Source organism: Bubalus kerabau, chromosome 18, assembly GCF_029407905.1.
Source record: "Bubalus kerabau isolate K-KA32 ecotype Philippines breed swamp buffalo chromosome 18, PCC_UOA_SB_1v2, whole genome shotgun sequence".
Taxonomy (NCBI): Eukaryota; Metazoa; Chordata; class Mammalia; order Artiodactyla; family Bovidae; genus Bubalus; species Bubalus kerabau.
The window spans coordinates 13,585,470-13,611,935 of NC_073641.1; the positions used below are offsets into that span (position 1 = coordinate 13,585,470).

The 26,466-nt window shown below is 40.0% G+C and overlaps 1 protein-coding gene across 13 annotated transcripts in view; it reads right to left on the reverse strand.

Moving 5' to 3' along the window:
- PIK3R1 (phosphoinositide-3-kinase regulatory subunit 1) overlaps positions 1–26,466 on the reverse strand; it is a 648,380-nt gene that overhangs the window by 326,213 nt on the left and 295,701 nt on the right. Inside the window, exon 10 of one of the 13 annotated variants that reach the window (XM_055555111.1) lies at positions 353–475. The exons of the other annotated variants lie outside the window; for them this stretch is intronic. The gene's annotated coding sequence lies outside the window, so the exon portion shown is untranslated. The remainder of the gene's footprint in view (positions 1–352; positions 476–26,466) is intronic. 13 annotated transcript variants of the gene reach the window in all.

The window sequence follows — 26,466 nt, forward strand, 5'->3', positions numbered from 1 at the left end:
GCCAGTTCTTTGTGGATGCTAAATGGTGTTGCAGAAAGGCCATTGTGACCTTCACCTTCATCTTATCCTCTATAGGAAGTGAATTGAGAAAAGAACAACAATGAACAAAATCCCTCCCACCGACAAGATCACAGAACCATGAGAATCCTTCATAAAGTACCTGGCAGCCAGGACAAAAGTAGTAGCTTGTGGAGGGAACACTGTTGGACTCCAATGTTACACACTCACAACCAGAGTTTGCAGACTATTCAGGAAGGAGGAAATCAACTGATGAACAAATTAAATGGATTTTTTAAAGGGGAAAATAACTCTTAGAAATAAGGTTTCTGAAGCAAGAAACAAATATCCTTACTTGGATCTGATCAGAGCCAAGGGGACCTAGAGCAGAGGCAGGACCTAGCTGGTCCAGAAGACAGTCCCTGAACTCCACTGGCTGAAGATACTGGCCTGCTCCCAGGTTAGAAGGAACTGGTACCTGCAACATCAATGTATCTTTTAGAGGTCATCTTTCCCAGGTATGGACTAAGAACTGATTTTTTAACCAAGTATGGTTTCTGTTATTTTTATCACACCCTCCTGTCATCTTCATAAACTTCTGGGTTAAAAGTTCTCCTTGGGTTTAATTCTCTATGGATAGATTGGCCAAATTTGCCTGGCTTTCAGAATCATTCTAGCGACCAGAGTAGGAAGCACAATTCAACAGGGAATCACTTCCTTTTCATCCTCAAGTCCCCAGCGTCTACCACAGTGCCTGGCACGCTCCGAGTGTTTGGTGGTATATGATAAACTTCTGAGCTGATCCCAGCGTTTCTTGGCAACTTCTCCTCTGCTCTTCTGAAGCTTTTCCGCTCCTGGCATGCGAGTCTGTTTAACACCCCCTGAGGGTATCTGGCTTACTCTTACTACTTCATGCCTCAATCTGAAGTAATGTTCCCTTGTTCCCTTCTCTTTCTCTGCTCTCCAAATGGAACATTCCTATAAATCTTGCTCAGAACTCAGATTCTCTGGGGAACTACCTTGATGGTTTAGTATCCTTTTTCTTTTGGGCTCGTTAGTGACTATGCAGTGCCACAAAGCCTGTACTCGTGTTTCCCATGGCTGTTTTCTAGCTGGACATTGCAGGTATGCAGTGCCAGTGGTGTGAGGTAGCGTGGGATGCTTAATAACCTGGGAGTCAGGAGACCCAGGAGCTGAGTCTCAACTCTTTCTCCAATCAGCTATTCAACCAGGAGTAAATCATGTTCCCTTCCATAAAATTCTTCCTTCCTTCGTTGAATAACAGGATTCTAGCTTTATTTTATAATTGCTTTCCCAACTATATTGTGAGGTTTTTGAGGCCTTTTGATTTTTATAATAGTATTCATGAGTTTGACAAGTGCTCCATAACTATTTGTATGATTTTTTGACCATTCTGACCAACTAAAAATGAACTTCTGGTTCTCAATTTCAAGGTTTTGTATATTTAGCACGGTAAAACACCCTGGAGTAAAGGTCTATAAATGTGCATGAGGAGGAGGCAGGGCACTGGGCAGAGCTGGGGCTCTGGTTCTAGTCCCAGGCCTGTGTTCCAACCTCCCTCAGGTACTAATCCCCAGCCTCAGCCTCTTCATTGTAAAGCTGGCAGGTGACTCTCCACGTTACTCTCATTTTAATTTCCCCAAATGTAATTCCCCCCAAACAGCACAATCCTCCAGTCTCAGAAAGCTGCATTCTCTCGTCCAGCCTATCCACTTTTATGTAGTCAGAAGCCTTGTTACATGAAGGACAAGGATAAATCGTGGTCTGTGCTTAGAGATACCAGCACTTGTTCAGCCCAGTGCCCCTGACAGGTTGCCAGAATGACAGGAAATTCAAGGAAGCAACTGAAAGCAGGGGAAGGGACAGGAACAAAACACAGCTGCTCATTTAGTCCTTCAGCAGCAAGCCTGAAACATGCTGTTCTGGCAGCTAAAAGGAAGGTGACAGGAAACCCGAGAACAGGGAACTTAATTATCACTAATGCTTCCGGTGATACCTCAAACCTTCTTGTCTTCCTCTAGCTTTGATTTCACAGCCGGACACTTAACAGCCCCAGTAGGTATTACGTGCCTCACTTGTACTGGATTGGAAGAGGATTAAGAAGTCTGGATTCTATTTCACCCTTGAAACCTCCATGTGCTTATGGACTGAATTTACGTAGAATGAAAACACAGAATTTGACTATTACATATAAAATGTTATTAAGAAAACAATGTGAAATACAGGATGTACTTGGTCATTTTCGTACTTAGTTCAAGGTGTAGATCAAACTCCAATCCTTTGTTAGTTCACTGATCAACACGATCATTCACACATTCATGAAGTAGACATTTTTTCAGCAGCATTATGTGTCAGGCACTGTTGTAAGTGCGATGAGGACCAAGGTGAAAAAAAGAATTAGTGAGCCCTGGAGGTTATTGCATCCAATGAGGAGACAAAACAGACCATTATGATATGCTGTGATGGAAAACGTTCTGGAGTTACATTAGGCTCAGCCTCTTTATGTTTCTTTCATGGTACCCAGTCTAATGTGTAGTTATTTTATTTAGGTAGGGACTTTGTTCTGTCTCTCCAATTAAAATTTAAACTCTAAAGATCTTGTTTGGTGTTTCCACTCTTATATGGGCTGTGCTTATTTGCTCAGTCATGTCTGACTGTACCTCACACCTAATCTAGAGCCTGACAATAGTAAATGTTCAACAGTATTTGTCAAACAAACAAATTTGTTTGTTGTGGAATTCAGTTGTTGACTAAGGAAGTCAAAACCCTGACTATGTTAACATATGGCACTAACCAGAAAGCTGGAATCATTATGAACTAAAATCTGAAGGCAGATATCTAGATTGTATTATAATTACACAGGGCATATTGCTGTTCATTTGCTAAGTTGTGTCTGACTCTTTGTGACCCTATAGACTGATTCACTATCTGCTGGAGTTTACTCAAATTCAAGCCCGTTGAGTCAGTGATGCGATCTAACTATGTCTAGGTAATACTGTATGCATATCTCTGGATAACAAATGTCTGCTTTCTTTTTCTTGAAGGGAATATTCAAAATACAAGCCTTGCATAGAGACCCCTGAGGAAAGAGAGGGGAAGACCTTAGACACAGACATGGAGGTTTTGCTGTAAGCTGACACCTGCTTCCCTGACCAGCTACATTTCAGGGCAGTAGGTTATACATTCTGAGAGAGGAAGGAAGACATTACAGTTCTTTGCCTTCTTTGTGGGAAGCCTTGACTGGTGTGATGGTCATTCACAGCAATCCATCTTTTCCTAGAAGGCCCTCTGCCTTTCCTGACCCACCCACAAGGTTGGGGCTGCTTAGTAGGAGTTTAGCAGTGCTCACACTCTCCTGTTGAAGGACACAGTGCTGGCGAGCAATGTGGTCACAGCCCCTCTGTCAACAGGTGCGACCCGCTTAGAAAGCCTTCCCTGCCTGGGGTGTGGTGGGGTGGAGCTTCAGCCAGTGTGTGCCTTAGTGGCTGTGTGCTCACCACTCCACAGAACAAGAAAGAACAGAGCTGCTTCTCCACCCCAAGGGCAGTCAGCTCGGGAACAGGGCTGCATCACAGCTCAGCAGGTACACGATGCTCTGCGGAGGCCAGAGCCTAAGGGGAAACTCATCCTCTCCCACAGAGCTTGTGCCCGAGACGAGAAAGAACAGAAATCGGGAACCTGTGGTGAGGAGCTCATGCTCCTGACCTACTGACTTCTACCAGGAGTCTGACGTTCCCACTTGTTTCTGGCACGGAAGGAGGAAAGCGAGATGGGGGAAGGGAGAGGGCCAGGCAATTATGGTCAGAACTCAAAGCCGGAGATGCAGTGGGGGCTCACGGGAAGCCTGTGGCACCTCGTGAGGACTCTCAGGGTACCTGGAGTCGGAGCTCAGGCCTCCTTCCTCACGAGGGAGAACCCGAGAAGACCATGTGGATTCTAAGCCCCCACACACCTCAAGCAGGTACATTCTGCACAACAGAAAAACAAAAATCTACTTCATTGTGGTACACAAACTTCTGGATACAGAAAAGTTTTTGCTTGTTTGTTTGTGTAGAAGATAAAGATTGCCAACAGGTTTGAAATCTGTGACTAGAGACAGACATAAGACAGTGACCTCAAAGACAACATTAGAATCCAAGAATCCAAATACCAAACTGAATTCCTTTACAACTTTTTCATGCTTTTCTTGACTCGCAATTCCTCACAACTGAGACTTCAAATATTTGTTGACAAGATATGAATGCTGGTTCATCTATGTTGTGTGATGATAAAGTTGATATAAGACCAGATGTTAACGAAGCTAGAAGAACACTACCCTAACATCTCCCAGAACACTGCACCCCAAAACTGTAAGTTATCAGGAGTGTTTTGGTATATAGTAAACTATTATAAATGTTATTATATTCAAAAATTTGCAAATGTTCCGTAGCTTTCAGCTCTATTATCACTTTGGCACTGCTACGAATAAGAAATTCTGGAAAACCTTATTACAAACACCTAGAAATGCTGTTGAAGACTCATGAACAGCCTTTTAAAAACATATGGTGCCTCAGAGAGAGAAAGAGAGAGAGTCTATAGTGATGAAAACCAGAGTGAACTGAACCAGAGCGATGCATGTGTAATAGAGACAAAAGCTACACTGTGAGATTCCAGTACTAAGAACTCAGGATCTGGGTTTTAGCCCATGTGGAAGAATGAGAAGCAAGACTTTATCCCATATAAAGTGTGGAGAAGGAACATAGTTCCACAAGCTCTGTACTTGTGATGGATTATAGCCAGGTGAAAGGGTGGCCTAAAAACACTCTTCCCTGGAAAAGAGACCTAGTGGCAAGAAAACTTGTCAGTCTAAGTGACAAGAAAACTGGCTTGAAGTGAAAAAAAAAAAAAGATCTCTGGAAAGTCATAACCATAAGCCTGCCCATGCAGAGATTAAGGATTTGAATCACATCATCTGCACAGTCCAGGGAAATTCAGTTCAATAAATTAAACTGAAATGCTTCTGGATCAGAAGTGTTCCAGAGGCTTGGAAAAAGATAACACAAATCCTCTATGGAGAAATGTACCTCAGTCTATGCCTTTCAGAATCGGTACAGATAAAAACAGTCAGATATGAGCTCCTTGTTACATTTCTTCAAGAAAAATAAAATCAAATGATCGTTCCATGTTGCCTCCATAATCCCATCCCTCAGGCCTGTGCCTCCTGAGGTTTCCACTCTACAGGTTTTACACTCATGAATGCCAGATGCTCAAGTCCCTGCATGCTGTCTTTCCTCACTCCTACCAGAGCCTCGGATCCACACCAGTAGCCTAGACTTTTCAGCTGTACACTTGCAAGACACCGACAGGTCATTTGTAGCTTATCTCCACCACCACACATGCCCATAGCTGTTTGTGGGACTGCATCTGGACCTGACTCCTATCTCTGTCCTGCATTGCTATAGCTAGCCCTTGTAGCTGTGCAGCTATACACTACGTGCCCTGAATCCTGTCATCAGCACATTCCAGTGTGCATTAACCCACAGCTGAAAGTCTTTTCTTACTAAAGTCAGTCCATAAAGTCTGGAAGAGGTGACATTCATCATATGGGCAGACATCTATACAAGGCTACAGAGATCATGAAGAATCAGATAAACATGACCCTACCAAAGGAACACAGTAAAATTCTAGCAACTGACCTATATAGAAATGGAGATTCATGAATTGCTGACAAAAATTTTAAATGATTGTTTTAGCAATGTTCAGAGAACATTATAATAGAGTACAGATAAACAATAAAATCGGGGAAACAATACAAGATCAAAATGAGAAGTTCAACAAAGGAAAAGAAAACATAAAAAAGAACCAAACAGAAAATTTGAAGCTGAAGAATACAATGACTGAGCAGAATAATTTAATAAAGAGCTTCAAGAGCACAACTGACTAAGCAGAATAAAGAACCAAAGACTCAAAACCAGATAATTTAAAATTATCAAATCATGGAAACAAATGAAAAAAGAATGCAAAGAATGAAAAAAATCTATAGAACTTATGAGATTCCATTAAAATAAACAATCCATACTATTGGGAATTCCAGGATGAAATGAGAAAAATGGAGACAGAAAGCTTATTTGAAGAAATAATTGCTGATAGCTTTCTATATAAGGGGAGAAATTTGGATATCAAGTTCACAAAGTCATATTTCCAAACAAATTTAATCCAAAGATGTCTCCAAGGTACATTAAAACAAAACTGTCAGAAATGAAAGATAGAGAAAAAAAATGAAAACAAGAGAAAAGAAGCATATCATTTGTGAAGAAACCTTCATAGGCTATCAGCAGATTTCTCAGCAGAGACTTTGCAGGCCAGAGAGAGGGGGATGATATATTCAAAGCATTGAAAGAAAAATCTACTGACCAAGAATACTTTACCTGGCAAAGTTATCCTTCAGAAGTGAAGTAGTGATAAGGACTTTTCCAGACAAACAAAAACAGGGAGTTCATGATGACTAAACTTCAGTTCAGTTCAATTGCTCAGTCGTGTCCAACTCTTTGCAACCCCATGGGCTGCAGCAGCCCAGGCCTCCCTGTCCATCACCAACTAGTGGAGTTCACTCCAACTCATGTCCATTGAGTCAGTGATGCCATCCAACCATCTCATCCTCCGTCGTTCCCCTCTTCTCCTGCCTTCAATCTTTCCCAGCATCAGGGTCTTTACAACAAGTCAGTTCTTCGCATCAGCTGGCCAAAGTATTGGAGTTTCAGCTTCAGCATCAGTCCTTCCAATGAACACCCAGGACTGATTTTCTTTAGGATGGACTGGTTGGATCTCCTTGCAGTCTAAGGGACTCTCAAGAGTCTTCTCCAACAACACAGTTCAAAAGCATCAATTCTTCTGTGCTCAGCTTTCTTTATAGTCCAACTCTCACATCCATACATAACTACTGGAAAAACTATACTAACTAACTAAACTTGCATTACAAGAAATGCTGAAAGGAGTTCTTCAAGGTGAAATGAAAGAGTGCTAATTAGTATGAAAACATATGAAAATATAAAACACACTGGTAAAGGTAAATATATAGTCAAATTTGATAATGTACAATAATTCAATGTGGTATGTTAACCACTTAACTCTAGCATAAATGTTAAAGAACAGATGAATTAAAAGTAACTATAGCTAAAATAATTTGTTAATGGATATACAATAAAAGAAGAGGTAAACAGTGACATCAAAAATAAAATGTGTGGGAGGAGTAAAAGGATAAAGATTTTGTAGACAGTTGAAGTTAATTTTTTATCTGCATTGTTGTTGTTCAGTCACTCAGCTGTGTCCGACTCTTTGGGACAACATTGACTGCAGCACGCCAGGCTTGCCTGTCCTTCACCATCTCCCGGAGCTTGCTCAAACTCATGTCCATTGAATTGGTGATGCCATCCAACCATCTCATCCTCTGTCATCCCCTTCTCCTGCCTTCTGTCTTTCCCAGCAACAGGGTCTTTTCCAATGAGTTGGCTCTTTGCATCAGGTGGCCACAGTATTGGAGCTTCAGCTTCAGCATCAGTCCTTCCGATGAACATTCAGGGTTGATTTCCTTTAGGATGGACTGGTTTGATCTTCTAGCTGTCCAAGGGACTCTCGAGTCTTCTCCAACACCACAGTTTGAAAGTATCAATTTTTTGGCACTCAGCCTTCTTTATGGTCCAACTCTCACATCCATACATGACTACTGGAAAAACCATAGGTTTGACTATATGGATCTTTGTTGGCAGAGTAATGTCTCTGCTTTTTAACATACTGTCTAGGTTTGTCACAGCTTTTGTTATAAGGAGCAAATGTCTTTTCATTTCATGGATGCAGTCACAATCCACAGTGATTTGGGAACACAAGAAAGCAAAGTTTGTCACTGTTTCCAATGTTTCCCCATCTATTTGCCATGAAGTGATGGGACCAGATGCCATGATCTTAATTTTTTTAATGTTGAGTTTTAAGCCTGCTTTTTCACTCTCCTCTTTCACTTTCATCAAGAGGTGCATTAGTTCCTCTTCACTTTCTGCCATAAGGGTGGTGTCATTTGCATATCTGAGGTTATTGATATTTCTCCCTGTAATCTTGATTCCAGCTTTTGATTCATCCAGCCTGGCCATTTCACATGACGTACTCTGCATAAAAGTTAAATAAACAGGGAAACAATGTACAGCCTTGGTGCGATCCTTTCCAATTTTGAACTAGTCTGTTGTTCCATGTTCAGTTCTGTTGCATTTTTGACCTGCATAGATGTTTCTCAGGATGCAGGTAAGGTAGTCTGGTATTCCCATCTCTTTAAGAACTTACCACAGTTTGTTGTGATCCACACAGTCAAAGGCTTTAGCATAGTCAATGAAGCAGAAGTAGATATTTTCCTGGAATTCTCTTGCTTTTTCTATGATCCAGCAGATGTTGGCAATTTGTTCTCTGGTTCCTCTGCCTTTTCTAAATCCAGCTTGTTCATCTGGAAGTTCTCTGTTCACGTATTGTTGAAGCCTAGCTTGAAGGATTTTGAGCATGACCTTTCTAGCATGTGAAATGAGTACAATTGTGTGATAGTTTGCACATTCTTTGGCATTGCCCTTCTTTGGGATTGGATTGTTATATTTATAAGATGTGTTATGTGTTCCTCATGATAACCACAAAACAAAACTCTACAGTAGATACACAAAAGATAAAGAGAAGGTATCTAAGGCGTATTACTATGGAATATCATCAAGTCATTTTAAAAGATGGCAAGAGAGGAGGCTATAGTAGTAATAGTGTTTTGTAGTTCCTACAAAATAGCCAAAAACATTAAGATGCCATTAAAAAGACCATGCATGCATGCTAGATCATTTCAGTCATGTCCAGCTCTTTATGACCCAACAGACTATAGCCTGCCAGGCTCCTCTGTCCATGGGATTCTCCAGGCAAGAATGCTGGAGTGGGTTGCCATTTCCTCCTCTTCCCAACAGAAATCAAACCCAAGTCTCTTACTTCTCCTGCATTGGCAGCCATTAGTGCCACCTACCATGCCTATCGGGGCTTCCCTGGTGGCTCAGTGGTAAAAGAATCTGCCTGCGATGCAGGAGATCTGGGTTCAATCCCTGGGTCGGGAGGATCCCCTGGAGAAGGAAATGGCAACCCACTCCAGTATTCTTGTCTGGAGAATTCCATGGACGAGGAGCCTGGCAGGCTATATATAGTCCATGGGGTCGCAAAGAGTAGGACATGACTGAGCGGTTAACACACACACCATGCCTATCAATAATCACTTTAAAAGAATTAAATTCTGCAATCAAAGGTATTTAATGGTTAAGTGAATAATAAAATCAAGATCCAGCTATATACTGCCTACGAGAGTTACTTCTGTTTTAAGGACGCACATAGGCTCAAGGAGAAAGGATTGAAAAAGTTATTTTATGCACATGAAAAACCAAAGATGGTAACGATAACCCTGTATACGAGACAGCAAAAGATACACTGGTGTATAGAACAGTCTTTTGGACTCTGTGGGAGAGGGAGAGGGTGGAATGATTTGGGAGAATGGCATTGAAACATGTATAATATCATATATGAAATGAGTCACCAGTCCAGGTTCGATGCACAATACTGGATGCTTGGGGCTGGTGCACTGGGACGACCCAGAGGGATGGTACAGGGAGGGAGGAGGGAGGAGGGTTCAGGATGGGGAACACATGTATACCTGTGGCAGATTCATGTTGATATATGGCAAAACCAATACAATATTGTAAAGTTAAAAAAAAAAAAAAAGAGAGCAGGGGTAGTTATACCTATATCCAACAAAATAGATATTAAGTAAACACAGTAATGCAAGACAAAAATCTTTATGTAATGATTAAGAGTTAATTTACCAATAGAATGTAACAATCTGTAAATATTTATGTATTCAACATGGAAGAATCTAAATATAACAAGCAAGTACTACCAGATCTGAAGGGAGAAATAGAGAATTGCATAATAAAAGCAGCCTTCAATACTCCCACTGCCAATAATTGATAGATTTTTAAAAAACTATTTAATCATTGTTTATTACTCATATATCAACTGATAGATTATACAGATAAAAAATTAATTTGGAAACACTGGACTTAAACTATACTTTTTTTCCCTTTGTCCACACCACGTGGCTTGTGGAATCTAAGCTCCCCAACCAAGGATTCTGAGTGATACATTAATTAAAATGTAGACTCCTGCTCTCATAGTTCTACCATTTAACACTATTTTTGCCTTTCTCTGTAGTGTGGAGTGTCTGCCAGTGGCAACATTTTTCATGGCACAAAGAGGAATGTTGAAATTGGCAAATCTCAAGCACTGAATAAAAAATCAACACTGCTCATTTGAACTAGAATTTTATATATAAGTGTTCTGATCTGGGATAACTTCAAGAAATGGTATATTGGTTTCTTCCTCTTTTTACAAGGTATAATTGTTATTAGGAATTCATTTTTACATTTCTCAAAGCCAAAGATTTTCAAAATATAATATGAAATCCACTTAATCAATTATTCTTCTTGCCACCTGACAGCATGTTCAAAAATTATCAATGAAATCTGTTGAAATGCTCAAGCAACCTCTTCAGATGAAATTGTTGACCACAATTCACCTTTATACTCTGGTTCACTAGGCATGGCCTTTTATTCCCCTTGATTTGCAAGCGTTAACTTCTGAGCACTATCAAGGAGATAAGACAGGAAATCAGAAGCTTTAGAAAAGTAAGTGAATCTGTGTTTGTGAGATAGACAATGAAAATCTATGTGACTGAGAATTCACAGAGTCTTTGGAATACTCTGATTTACACAGTGTTCTGTTTCACAAATTTTTGTTTTGCTGTGCCCACAAATTTTTAGGGGTATAAGGTTTATATTAGTATTGGATTCAACTGAATACAAGACAAAGCCCCAAACAACAGTGATTTATATAAGAAGTTTCTCCCATTCTCTTTCCCTTTCTTTCCCCCTCTCCCTGAGTTCCTCACTCCCTCTCTCAAGGAAAATCTTCAGAAAGGCAGCTGCAGGCTGGTATTCAGGAGCATGATATTGCTGGGGACTGGAGGCTCCTGCTTGCCCTACCAGAGCTATGGTATGGTCTTGTTTTTCATGGCCCAAGACTGCTCTTATTCCATCATATCCTTCTCAGACATCAGTACAGAGATTGGGGTAGAGGGGAAGATAATGCACGTTTCTTTTAAGGAGACTTTCTAGGAATACGCAACACAAGCATCTTCCACCTCATTGGCTAGAACTTGGTCACATGATCACATCATAATGTGAGCCTCAGAAATGCAATCTTAGCTGGGGAGAAACACAAGCAGTTTGTAAGGACACATGATAAAACAAAGTAGCCAATTAAATCAGATTTCCAGTTTCCAGATAAACCTTTTTTCTTTTTTTAGTATAAGAGTATGATATTTGAGACATATTACAGTAAAATTGCATTTACTTCTTTTCTGAAAGTCAAGTTTATCTTGATAGTCTATATTTTTATTTGCTAAATCTGGCAAACATAGGTAGAAATTAGGGTATCTCTACTAAAAGGAAGAATCAAATAGATACTGAAATAGGTAAGCACTGGTCTCTGGCACAGCTACTTGAAAGGACCTGATGCAATTAAATATTATCTGGCTATGGAATTAAAAGGCAGACATTGGGATGGGAATATGAAAACTTCTGAGATCATCTTTGCTATCTTTGATTATAAACCTAGACTAATAAATTTTCACTAGTAAAGTCAATGTTTGGGATCATCACATAAAGTACTTCATCTCTCAAGTCCAATGTTTGCTACTGAGACTGTGAAGTACTTTATATGATTTTCCGCACATATAATAATAGGAAGATACTGACTGTAACAAAAACATCTTTGAAGATTGCCTTTATAGTCCTGTAAGTAAATTATTACTTATTCTCGGTCCGATTCTTCTCTTTGAGTCTGACACAAGGTGTGACCATGTTCCCTTCTGAATGATCCCTTTTTACTTGTCATGGATGTTAAATGTTAGTTCAGACTTTCTATTTATTTAACTCATTCAGTTTACTTTGGAATAGGAGGGGAGCTCCCAGGGACCACCAGTTTTATTTTTGGCACAGACTGAGCTTCCTAAATACGGAAGCACTTTTCTGTCAGATCATAAGGTCATCTCTGAATGGGGCAGCTTTCTTTCCTGAATAGGCCTTCAACATCCAGGCTGGGTCTGACTCACGACAGAAAAGGAACGCTTTGCCTTCTGTTTACATTCCATTTGGTGGGAAGCAGCAAGCAACACCTTGAAACTAAAGCCATGATACCCATCCTTTCCTGCTTTCACATCCTGACCCCATACACTGACCATCAAAACTATATCTGATAAAAATGCACTTAGATGCTTTTTCTTGTTCTCTCTCTCTCTTTTTTAAATCTTTACCTATTTTGCTCCTCTGACCTCAACAAGAATATTTGTAGCAAGTTTTCAAATAATAGCATTTTTATTACAAAAAGTAGAATTAAAAAGGATGACTAGAATTTTAGGGACTATTGCTTTTCTTATCCCTTTGGATTCTAAAGCTACTGAATGATTCATAGTCCATTTCCAAGCATGAATACTATTCTCTTGCTACCTCTAAGTCATGATAAGGAAAAAAAATCCTCAGAGAGCAAACTGAAGAACAACATATTTGTGGTTCGAGCTAGATGAATGGAAAAGAACAGAACACTCAGTGGATTAAATAGGCTCCTCCAAAGCTAGGCTTAGTGGTTGAATGGTCGCCCAGTTTATATTAAAGGACTTCCTTCCATTTACAAAATGATTCCCTTTGTGTGGTTCAAGGCTTAATATGCTGGGCATTTCCCCAGCCCTAAGCATTTATTTTAAAAAAAGCTTTCCATGTCAAGGAAATTCAGGTTCAGAAAAGATAAATTTAATGATGAGATCTACAACTTGAAGTTCTGGCTAATTTCAGGTGCTGAACATGCTCCAACCATTTTTACTGGAATGGGAGGGATCCATCAAATGTCATGACTTGGTTCCAGTTGTGTTATCACCTTGAATCGGATGAGAAATGCCCTTGGAACTGAGGATGTGCATTCCTGAGAGTGCTTGCATTCAACATATGGTTACATGAGGCCAAGCTTCAAGATGAAAGGGAAGGAAATAAGACTGTTGCCCAGAAATTTCTAAATGTTGGCAAAATATCAGGACGAATGATTCAATTTTTCACTTTTATCCACCCCTGTGTATAAGTATCCAAAATTGAAGTTATCTTGGTAGGTACTTTGACTTGGCAATAATAGACATTATAAGCTTCCTAAGATCATGGCCTGTAGGATGAGAATGCTAATATTAGAATACTTGAATTATGACACATTCTCCAGTGCCATTACTGGCAGCTATGGAGCTTTCAGTGCAAGGTCTGATCATTGATCATCTCCAACTCCTGGTTCTCCATGTCAAGCCTGCCATATGGTTGGCACTTGGTATGTGTCTGGTGAATGAAATATAATGACTAACAACGCAGTGGAAACTTTAACCACAATAGCTGTTACACTCAGTAGAAATATTTCCAAAGAGAAGCCAAGAAAGAGTTTTAAAAATGCAGTTCTGAAGAAAGGAGCTAAAACAAATATGAAAACCAAGACATAAAACCAAATACATCAGTAACTGGGCTCCACTGACATACCTGGTTAGCATCTCATTGAACTTGGGTTTCATTTGGAGGAGTGTACTCTCTATAAACACAAAGATCCATATAACAATAAACAAGAACAGTTCAAAGGGCAACATTAATTAAAAAGGAATGGCTTGCTTTATCATTTGCTGCGGAAGATATTTAAAAAGGAGCTCACTTTCTAATCCACAGCAAGGCTGAAATCTGTCCCTTCTCTTCATTCCCTTCACTCATCACATCCATTCATATTCTCTTCCGTCTCTTTAACTTCCAAGACAATAATATTCGCTCCTCCCTACCCTACAGGGCTTTTCGCACTCCTTTCCCTTCTTTGCAGTATTTCTCTTAGCCCTTTATTGTATAGATAAACTTCTTTCCAAGTACCAATTATCAAGTCCCTTTAGGGAGACTACAGAGAAGGAAAACTGGGTTAAAAAAACAGCAGAATTCTCTTAGGCGCGCTGGACGAGTGTCGAAGTCTATACATATTCTCAGATTAACCACTTTTGTCTCAGTGCTGTCGTTTGAGTCAGTCACTTAACAGGAATCAGCATTTGATGTGTAAAGAGAATGAGATCCCATAATGTGTGCAGTGATAAACACAACTTCTTTTATAGCCATCACAGACATTTTAAGGCACAGCAAAGCTCACTCTGGCAGATGATTTATCTGCTGTAGTATGGCAGCAAGGTAGGTAAGAAGGATCATACCATTTTCATGGCACAGATTTGTTAAAAGGTGTTTTATTAAAGGACCTGGCATCTTTGAACTTAACAGTTGCTAGGCTAACGTGTGTCTTACTTTACACAGCAGCACTTACTGGTGAAGGGTGGACAAGCTGCTTAGCTTTATGATAATCGTAAGTATTCAGGCCAAATGAGATGTCCCAAACTAAGCCGGGTATTTCCCATTTATCCCCTGGTGGCAACACACGTTGCGTGACTATTTCTAGTGGCGGCTCTTAAACAATTTCTTCTATCACTTAATGGCACTGGTTTAATATGCTCCTCTCTAAGGTCATGTCTAGCTCTGAGAAAGTGTCTTTACAAAATCATCTCCACTATAAGTGTTGGAGATGTGTTATTTATTAAGCAGATATGAGGTCTAGGCACTGACTGGCTATTCCTCATATTGTGATATCAGGTTAGTTTCATAAAAATACACTAATGCAATAAAAGTAAGCCTTTATTTTAATGAAAACCAGAACATTATATATTCTGGCAGAATTTCAGATGTTGTTGATTATACTTGAAGAATCCCGAGGCTTTAAAAATAGTAGTAGAGGGACTTCCCTGCCGGTCCAGTGGATAAGCCTCTGTGCTTCCATTGCAGGGGACACAGGTTTGATCCCTGGTTGGGAAATTAAGATCCTGCATGTCGTGTGGGGTGGCCAAAATTTTTTAAGAAATGAAACATTCAATAAACATAAAGTATTAGAAACCAGTAGTAGATGTGGAGTTTCATGGGATTGTTTTTTCTAGTATTTTTCTCTCCTGGACCATTTCACTCCCTGTTAAATTGTGTTCTCCCATGTTCCTGTCATGATCATCCTACGTCTGCGGTAAATGGTTTTCATCTAACACATGCTTACTTTGAGTTTGCAAGTGTGTCCCATTGGGCACCTGTGAGTCCCTCTCCAGAATCCTCTTCTTTCTAGCCACTGCTGCACTGGGCAACCTAGTCCCTGCAGGCTGTGACCAGATCTGCACAGCTCTCCTGGGTCAGTTTATCTCTGCCCTTATCAGATATTGCTTGCTTCCTCTCCTGGGCTTATCTGCTTTACAAAACTGAAGATGCTGGCTTATACATTCACAACCGGAAGCATGAGAGTGATAATTCCTGAGGTCCATCCTTCAGCACAGGGGATGGGAACATGAATGCTTTCCTGTTTGTCCCATGTGATTAGTTCTGTGACACTTGTTTATAAGATTCCTCAGAAGGTCCCAGCAGAATCAACCACTGGTTTCCTGTAGCAGAAGTCAACTCAACAACATATTTTTGTATAGGTTTTCCCTTTTTTCAATGATTACTTCCCTTCCCCCTCCTCTGCTCTAAAGGATCACTTTCCCAAAGAAATCATGGGCATGCCAGGGTCTATCTCACACTCTGGGGAGACATTGGCTCTAATAGGCGTTTATAACACTTGGGAGAATCCTCTTCTTATCCTTTGGTAAGGAAGAGTTACATAAAAGTCCTTTCTATGTTCTTTGCTTGTTTTGATTGCCAAAAATGTATGCTTTGGATAGGAAAGCTGTATGTTGACACTGTCCAATCAGTAGGTACTAGGTACCTGTGGGTATTGAGTCCCTGATATGTGGTTAGTCCAAATTGAGATGTTCTATAAATGTGAAACATATGCCAGATTTTGGAGAGTTAGTATAAAAAATGTAATAATTTTTATATGGGTTATATGCTGAAATGATAATACTTTACATATATTGGTCTAATCAAGTATATTATTAAAGTTGATGTTGCTTTCTTACATCTTAAATGTGGCTATTAGATAATTTACCATTTTATGTGTGGCTCACATTATATTCTTATCGGACACTTTTATAGGTAAAAGGAGATTTTAAGAGACATATGAGTCAATTGCAATGCACTGACTTTGAAGCTTTAATTAAAACAAAAATTATGTCTAAGTCAAAGACAAATAGTATGTTATCACTTATATGTGGAATCTAAAAAATAAAATAAACAAATGAATATAACTAAACAGAAACAGACTCAGATCTAGACCATAAACTAGTGGTTACTAGTGGGGGAAGGAATATAGGCCAATATTTTATAATAACTTTAAGTGAGTAAGTAAGTGAAGTCACTCAGTCGTGTCTGACTCTTTGTGACCCCATGGACTGTAGCCTACCAGGCTTCTCTGTCCATGGGATTTTCCAGGCAAGAGTACTGGAGTGGGTTGCCATTTCCTTCTCCATAATAACTTTATGTGGAATATAATCTTTAAAAATATTGAATCACTATGTTATGTACCTGTAACTAATATAATACTGAAAATCAAGTACATTTCAATAAAATGTCTATGTAAAAACTATGAGACAATGAGAAAAAATTTGAAAACTGCCTGAATATTTGACATAATGAAATATTGTTAAATATTTAGGTGTGATGAAAGTCTTAACACTATGATTTTGCTTTTGCTTTTTAAAGTCCATATCTTTTAGAGATATACACCAATATATTTATGAGTCAAATGACATAATGTCATATGTTCATGTCAAGGTAATCCATGCATGGGGTAGGGAAAAAGTGGGTAGGCATATAAATGAAATGAAACTGGCCTTTGGTTGATCGTTGGTAAAACTAGGTAATGGGAGCTATAAGTTTATTATTCTATTGTCTCTACTTTTGCATATGTTTTGAATTTTCTATGATAAAAGGTAATTTACCAAAAAAGGACAAATTTTATTAATGTCTAGTGATAGCAAGGCACTGACATATCTATAAGCAATTGATATGTACATGATAAAGGCTCCACTTCAGTTTCTTCTCAGCCTCTTGACAAGAACAGTGTTACTTGATACAGTTTTATTATAGTAGATGTACACTAGGAGTTTTCTTTGTGTGGAGAAGTTAATGTGACTAAGTCATGTGAAGGGAATTAATGCATATTGAATCCCAAAATGATCTTGATATTAATATCATTCAAAGAAAGGTAGCTTTTGTTATATTATAAATATAAAATATAAATAATATATTCATAAATATATTCACAGAAAATGTTTGCATGGTAATCTCTATATTTATTTATGCTTATATATAAAATTAACTGCATAGACTATAAATAAGATACTTATAATTTTATTTATAAAGATATTATTTATCTATAAACATATAAGTGTGAAAGGAATTTCCTTTTAAACTATGCCTTGTTTTCTACTCTTTTTTCCAGTCATTTTCACTAAAATGTTTTAAAAATATATACACTCATTTTCTCTCCTGCTACAAAAGTATTAAAATCTGATGTTCTATCTTACAAGCTTTTCAATGAGTCAATGACCACATTGTAATAGTCCTAAGGCAGAGCAAAGTTTAATTTAACCATTAAGATATAAGACATGTTTGAGTTCTATAGGCAAGTACTCTAATAAAACATGTCTGAACTAATTGTACTCTGGTAGGCTGATATTTTGTGGCCCGTTTTTCTAAACTTTTAGTTCAGGAGTGGACTTGGGAGTGGGTGAGTGTGATGTGGTCGGGTACGTACCTTTTTGAGCCCTCTCTAGGGATAAAATGAACAGTTAAGCTTGCACATGCAGAGCATTTTCCATCTGCTTTCTGATCCCTAATTGATTAAGCGCACTTGACCTCAGTGTGCCCCTGGCTGGGAGTCAGGATGCCACCATGCTCTCTACCCTGGGCTTATTGCACAGAACTTCTCAGGCTGCACTGTGCATGTTAAATCTGTCCAGAGCAATTACAATTAGGGGAAACAAATACCCAGTCCTTAAAAGCACTAACTGAGAACACTCCATGCCATTCTTACCTTGCCTTTTTGAGAGTTTCTCAAATTGAAGGACATTTTCTGGTCCAAGAACCTATTAGACCAAGTACTTCTCAAGGGATTTCAATACCAGCCCTTATGTCTATAAAGCTTGGCGTGTAGAAGATGCTCAAAGAATGTTTATGAATGAAAGCATGACTCTGATTTACTGTCTAATGGGCTATTGATCTCATATCTTATATAGCAGAGAGATATGGCTCTTTACTTCTACAGTAGTTCTATTGATTTATAAATTGAGTTGTACTCAAATCTCGGAAGAACTAAAATCTATTTCTCACATTAAATTGTCCATGCTCTAGGACCCATAAAATCACCAAGCTTTAATCCAAGGTCACCTTGATAATATCTAGGTCTTTAGGCTGTGTCCTGGGGAAACTTAGATTTCCCTGAATAGATGAGAGACTTCTGAGAGGACATAGAGGAACTCCATCTCCTGTCACCTCCAGCTGGAGTTCAACTCAAGCTTATATTGTGTGGGAGGAAGGAAAAAATGGATCTTGGCTATGCAAAGTTCAAAAATCACTGATCTTGACCTGTTGCTTTATTTTACAGGGAAGAAATTGAATTTCAGAAATATTCAGTGGTAAGTTCAAGCTCACATTGTTAGCTAGAGCAAAACTGAGGCTAGAACTCCTCCAGGCCAAATCCCTGCCTGACCCCTTCCCTGGGCACCTATGTTGTTCCATGGCAAAGTTACACTACTTTCCTTCTTTTATGATCACATTGACCCAAATGCATTTTGGATATATTTGTACATTTTTTAAAGTGATCTTACATTTCCAGCTTGAATATATCCCTTCTATTTCCCAAAATTTATTGTAGTGTTCTTGCAGATGGTAGCCAAAACCTCTATTTTCTTGGTACCCTATCTCCTATTCCCAGTGGGGTTTCGGTAAGTGTTCAGGAAGTTATTTATGGACCAACTGACTGACAGCAAATGAAACCTAAGCTATATGGAGGTTTGGGAAAACTTTGGGGCTTAGCCACAGAGGACAAAAGATGACAGTTTCTGCTGTGTAACTTGGAGACATTGTTTTGATAAACAACTGCACAGGTCTACCAGTTTCCTAATTTAGAAAAATTCCCAGTTTTCAGAGTGCTTGGAAAATCAGTCACTAGTGCACTTTGTACACTTTAGAAAAAATGAGGATAAGTGTTCATAATTTCTCACCCATAGTGGAGAAAAATAGACAGATGAGAACAGAGCTGGTGGATTAACATAGCAGTTAACGCAGATTGTGTTTGAGCTAGGATGGAGTTGACCTCACTGAGATTTAAATGGTCACTTAAATTGCTGCTGTTTTCTGGTCTTTCAAACTTTCACAAAGGAGAGAGGGTAGACTGGAGTGTTTTCATGGGTACAGTTTGGAATCAGTCTATGTTTTAATCTCAGCTTTATTGATTGCTAGTTGTATAACTTCAGACAAGGTATGCAATCTGGCTGATCATGTCTCCTCTTCTGTTAACTGGAGATAATATTTCCTCAATAGAGTTTATACAAAGAAGTGAGATACTGCATAGGCAATTGCACAGCACCTTGCTGTGTGAAGTGCTCACTAGCAATTGTGAATACTACTGCAGGGGATGAAGGTAGACATTTTAGATTGTCGTCCAACCTGTGGTTACTGATTCTAAGTTTACTTAGTCTGTTGGTCCATGTCCAGTTCTAACTGTTGCTTCTTGACATGCATACAGATATCTCAGGAGGCAGGTAAGGTGATCTAATATTCCCATTTCTTGTTGGAGAAGACTCTTGAGAGCCCCTTGGACAGCAAGGAGATCCAACCAATCCATCCTAAAGGAAATCAGTCCTGAATATTCTTTGGAAGGACTGATGCTGAAGCTGAAGCTCCAATACCTTGTTCAGCTGATGTGAAGAACTGACCCATTGGAAAAGACCTTGAAACTGGGAAAGATTGAAGGCAGGAGGAGAAGGGGACGACAGATGATGAGATGGTTGGATAGCATCACTGACTCTATGGACATGAGCTTGAGCAAGCTCTGGGAGTTGATGATGGACAGGGAAGCCTGGCGTGCTACAGTCCATGGGGTCGGAAAGAGTCAGACACGACTGAGCAACTGAACTGAACTGAAGAATTTCCCACAGGTTGTTGTGATCCACAAAGTCTTTAGCGTAATCAATGAAGCAGAAGTAGATGTTTTTCTGGAATTCTCTTGCTTTTTCTATGATCCAATGGATGTTGGCAATTTGATTTCTGGTTCCTCTGCTTTTTCTAAATCCAGCTTGAATATTAGGATATGCCCTCTTAACCAACTCTTATTTATCATTCATGACTGAATCATTTGGCTGCGTTTGGCTAAGGGCCTTCTTCAGTGCGCTCTCGTACGAATCATCTACCTAGTCACCATACGACATTGAAATAATGTCTTAATGTGTTAGTCTCCTATGAGGCCACAGCCTATTAATAATTTCTGCATTTACATCTTATACCTAGTTCATAAAGCACAGTAGGTATTCGATGGATGTTTGTCGACCTCTGGGCTGGGTACAATGAGAGCAAAATCTGGTATAAAACATGATCCCTGGCCTGCTACTGCTGCTGCTGCTAAGTCACTTCAGTTGTGTCCGACTCTGTGCGACCTCAGAGACGGCAGCCCACCAGGCTCCCCTGTCCCTGGGACTCTCCAGGCAAGAACACTGGAGTGGGTTGCCATTTCCTTCTCCAATTCAGGAAAGTGAAAAGTGAAGGGGAAGTCGCTCAGTCGTGTCCGACTTTTAGTGACCCCATGGACTGCAGCCTACCAGGCTCCTCCGTCCATGGGATTTTCCAGGCAAGAGTACTGGAGTGGGATGCCATTGCCTTCTCTGGATCCCTGGCCTGAAGAAGTTGAAACATCCTCAGGATATGGGTCATGATTAGTTAAGCTGAATACTTATTATTGAGTGGAGCACTGTGCCCATAGAAGCATTGACTAAAGTTCTAAAAAATGCACTATCTATCTAGGTAGTCTACTACTATTTGTTAGTTAATTGCATTTAGACTTGCTTAAAACCGAGAAATAATGTCATATACATTCACATTAACTTCCACTGGATACCCAATGTTACTTAGAGCAGTAGTTCACAGTAGAATCAGCATCATCTGGGAACTTGTTAGAAATGTGAATTCTTACACCCTCTGGCCCAGACCTACTGAATTACAGACTCTGGAAGGACAGGCTAGCAATCTGTGTTTTAAGTCGGATTCCAGATGATTCTGATGCACCCTAAATCTGAGAACCACTGCCCTCCAGAAATAGTTTGCCCTCCAGAAATTGGTTTGATAGGCTCCCTTGGTTTGACTTTGAATTCCAGGAAGATGAATATAACTCATTAGATACCAGCACATTATTCTAATAAAGATGATGCTAGCTATTGAATATTCTCATTCACACACAAGTTACATTTGCATGAATTTGCAGACTTCTATATAACCTGACCCCTGGAGGAAGAAATGGTAACCCACTCCAGTATTCTTGCCTGGAGAATTACATGGACAGAGGAGCCTGGTGCTCTACAGTCCACGGGACCACATAGAGTCAGACACGACTGTGACTAACACACACACATATAACCCGACTCCTCCCCAAACCTCCTCGGAACTGTTGTCTCAGGGTCACTTGAGATGTAGTCCTCCCAGGCTTGAAGTCCTAAAAATTCTCACCAAAGAAAACAACGTTCAACTTTTAGAGTTGACAAGAGGAGAAAGAGGGCACCTTAATCGGATTTCTCTCACAGCAATAAGGGCAAAATGGTGGTATAACCCACAAGAAAAGTGGAACTTGGAGGAGCAGTGAGCTTTAGAATAAATGTAAAGAGCTTGAACTCCCCTCTATTTATCCATTTCCAGATACCCAGGGTCAGCTCATAATAACTTCAAAACCATTTGTGGAATGTAGTGAGTACAGGTGCAGAGTTGCTTTTCAAGGAGGTTTATAGTTTCAGGGAAATCCAAGTAATGTAAATCTATTCACAGTCTATTTCATATCTGGCAAAGCAAGTTCAATACTTATAATAGTTATCATTTTCTCAGCCCTTTGTATTAATATATTCTAGGTTCTGGTCTAAGTTGTTGAGAAACATCATCTATAATCTTTAAACTATACTAAAATGAATATTGTGATGTTCATTTTATAGAAGAGAGACAAGAGGTTAAAAAATTTACCCAAGGCCACATAGAAGGGAAAGAGGAGGAAATTGCTCTTTTTTTTTTTTTTTGAACCATTTGCCCTTTAATTTGAATTTAAAATCAGTTTCTTTAAATATTTTGGGCTTCCCTGAGATCAGTTGGTAAAGAATCTGCCTGCAGTGCAGGAGACCTGGGTTCAATCTCTGGGTTGGGAAGATCCCCTGGAGAAGGGAACAGCTACCCACTCCAGTATTCTGGCCTGGAGAATTCTGTGGACTGTATAGTCCATGGGGTTGCAAAGAGTCGGACATGACTGAGCAACTTTTACTTTCACTTTAAATATTTCAGTTACAAGTTTTAAATAGCGAAGACAAAGATGCTACAGGCACTCAGCACTGGTTCTCACCCCTCCCCCACTCTTATCCCCAGGCCTTGCTTCTTCATTCAAGATATAAATGGGCCCTCTGCACTAAATAAATAGCTTCTGGCATCAAGTATCAGCAGCCTCAGGCCTGGATGCAGCTGCATACAAAGCTATGAAGCCTAGTGGCTTTCATGATAAGATGTGGGCTTTTAACCATGCTCTGAAGAATTCCAATGATTGTGTGCAGATGCAAGGCAGCACCTCAGAGGTGACATTAGCCATTTCCCCACTGTGCACTAGCTTCTTGGGCTGGTTTCCACCACAGTCCATCCTTCCCCAGAGCTGTATTCTGTGTAGGAAGGGTAAGGGCCTGCACCCTCAGGACCATACTACAGAAATAAACAGAACCTCCTCTTCAGCCTACAGAACCAAGTCTGACACCAAAGCTCATGCTGTCTGTCACACATGGCTGCCAGGGCTTGCGAGTTCACCCACCCTTGACCTTATGATCTAACTCTGCATTGTAACTCCCCCAGCACTCGTATCTTATGCCACTGACCCATGATCTTCCTGACTTTTCTGTAATCATTTTCCCCACCTGTTTTGGATCTCACTATTTACATGGACGTTGCCAGTCTGGAAGAATTTCTCTTGAACCCAGGCAGGAAAATATGAATGGAACAAAACAAAGGATGGCGCCACTGTTTCTGTGTCCTGGCTTGTCTGGCCTTTTCTAGAGCCAGAGAAAGGGGCTGTCAGATGATTGATAGTAAGAAGCTTTTAAAAAGGCCAACCAGATCAAAAACCCTCTCTTTGGTCATTTTCTCTTCTGGAACAATTGATCACATGCAGTTATAATTTAACCTTTTTGGCTATGATGCTAACTATCCATACAACTGAAAGCTTTCCTAAGGGTGGTAACTCAGTAGTACATTGTCAACCATTAAAAAACTTAACTGGAAGTAGTTTTCAGGGTAAGAAGAAAGTTTTAAGCAATGGGAACCGAAATCCACAAGGTTTGTTAGGAGAGAGGTGAGAGAAAGACATGTGAGCAGGGCAATCCACAACAGACTATGCCAGTGTCCAGTTAGGGTGCTAGTCACTACGTTCCTGTGTAGCAACAGGCTTCCAGAAGGAAGAGAAATAGAAGTGAGCAGAGTGGGCGTGGGGTACTGAAGGCCAGCTTCTCCTTCGGCCGGTCTCACTTTTGCTCCTGCAACCCTCCTATTCCCACTCCAATTAGAGGTATTTCTCTTTACCGAACTTAGTTGAGGAGCAGGAAAATCCAGAGGAAGTCAAAGGATGAAGGAGTATTTGCAGCTCCTGATAAGTCTTCCTCCATACCTTCATAATAGTTCTTTGTACTTATGGGGTCACTTCAAACATGTACATTTTAAAATACAAATTCTGAAATGAAATGGAAAACCTCAATGCCGAGGAGAAGGGGAAATGGTTTTGTAGAGCATGGATGAGTGAGTCTTCACATCCCCAGAGCGAGGCCACAGACCTGGGAGGGCTTACCAGTAGATGTGCAACAATCATCATGAAACCAAGCAGAACCCCTGTGGGGCCCTCCCAGGGATGCAAGGCTTTCTGTACACTCCAGTTTCTTGCTTGTAGAGAAAAGGCTTCAGCCTCTTGGACCTTCCCTGAATTCCAAAGGACTGATTCAAACAATTACTAATTAGGGAAGGGGGGAAATGCAAAAAGAAACAGCAGTGCAGGATGGGGCAGGGTCCGGGTGCCCCCTCTGGGGATATGCATAGCAATCTGATATATATCTCTGAATTCTCCGGCCTCTACCCATGTGGAGGATGGTAACTTTAGTCTGACTGCAAGCACAGGGATCCCAGACTGGTTGGAATCAGAAGGCTGATGATGACTGGGATTTTTAAAGTATCACCCCATTACCTCACAGTCAACCAGTCAGAAGAAATTCACACACCCTGCAGCCCTTCTCCCAGATTTTTAAAATAAAAGCTCTTCCCTGAAAAACTGCTGGGGGGCGCGGGGAGTTCAGGCTTTCTGAGCACAACCTGCCCATTCTCCTTGGTTGGCCCTTGTGAAAAACCTTTCTCTGCTCCAAACTCCGACTTTTAGGTTTGCTTGGCCCTACTGTGCGTTGGGCACACAAACTTGAGTTTGAAAAAGATAATAATAATAAGGAGGCTGTGGATATAATACCAAAGGAGTTAAGGGGAACTCAAAGTTCCGCTGAGTGTAAGTCTACTCAGAATAGTAAAAGAGAAGGCTAAAAATATCAGGACTGCACACAACCTGGACTTGCAGACCAAAATCTTTTCTGATTTTCTAGAATTTTGTAATGAGCTAGATGGTCTATACAGGCACAGAACAGGAAAACAGAAGGTCCAGGCAGGATCTATTATCACAGAATCCTGATAAGAAGAACCTATGGGCCATCAATGATGAACATTCTTTAGCCTTCAAGTGAACCAGACCTGGAGAGCCCAAGCCAAAGAGAAGAAATGAGCTTAATATTTATGAAGATATCCAGGAAGGGTAAAAACCACAGATAGTCTAAAGGACTCATTTTACTGGAGGACAATTAACATTATTAAGAAAGTCTTTTGTATTATTATCTCAAATCCTTCCCAATGCAGATTGAACCCACATAGATTTAGGCAATAGTAATTCAAGAAAAACAAGTTACAACCTACTATTAAGAAGGAAAAAATTAGCATTAGTGTTTTCTACAGTCACATTTATTTTCATCACCTGGTTCTCTGCTTATATTTCTAGTTAAGTGAAGGCTTTAAGTGAGAGAAAGTTCTCATAGCTCATTAGTTTCATTTTCTCTCTTGCGCCACTAGCTCTAAGAGGGAAGGGCTTTTTTGTTTTGTTTTGTTTACTACTATCCCCAGAGTCTAGAGATAGTGCCCGACATTTAATAGACATTTAGACATTCAATAAATTTTGAAATAATTAGACTTGCAGTATCACCTATTATCTAATCGCACCTCCTTACACTTACACAATATACCCTTCTCTCTGAAGACAATCTTCATCGAACATGAACCTTGATGACAGTACTCTCCTTTCTCAAACTTTTCAAAGGATGCACATGGTTTAGGAGAACATCTTTATTCCTTAATAAGCTATTCAAGGTACTTGTCTACACACCTGAAACTAACAAAATACTGTAAATTAATTATGGTTGTGATTTAGTCTCTCAGTCATATCTGACTCTTGCGATCCCATGGAATGTAGCCTGCCAGACTCCTCTGTCCATGGGACTCTCCAGGCAAGAATACTGGAGTGGGTAGCAATTCCCTTCTCCAGGGGATCTTCCCCACCCAGAGATCGAACCCAGGTCTCCTGCATTGCAGGCAGACTCCTTATCAACTGAGCCACTAGGGAAACTGACGCTTAATAGACATTTAGACATTCAATAAATATTGAAATAATTAGACTTGCAATATCATCTAATCACTCTCCTTGGCTCTTTACACTTACACAATACATCCTTATTAAGTGTAAATTAATTATACTTCAATTAAAAATAGGAAAAAAAATAAGCTGTTTTGGAAAGGGCTATATCCTGAATTCTGGAAAGGGCTTATGTCTTCAGATTCACCTGCCAGAGCCTGTGCCTTCTGCATCAGGACTGTGGTTGGCCTGGCTGATGCATTTTCTCTTCCTAGGACACTCCCTTCCCAATTTCTGTTTTCTCTTGGCAAACTCTTATTTATCCCTTAAGATTCAGAATGAATGTCACTCCTTCTGGGAAGTCTTCTCAGACTAACCCTAAATCTGGTTGCTTACTTTGGC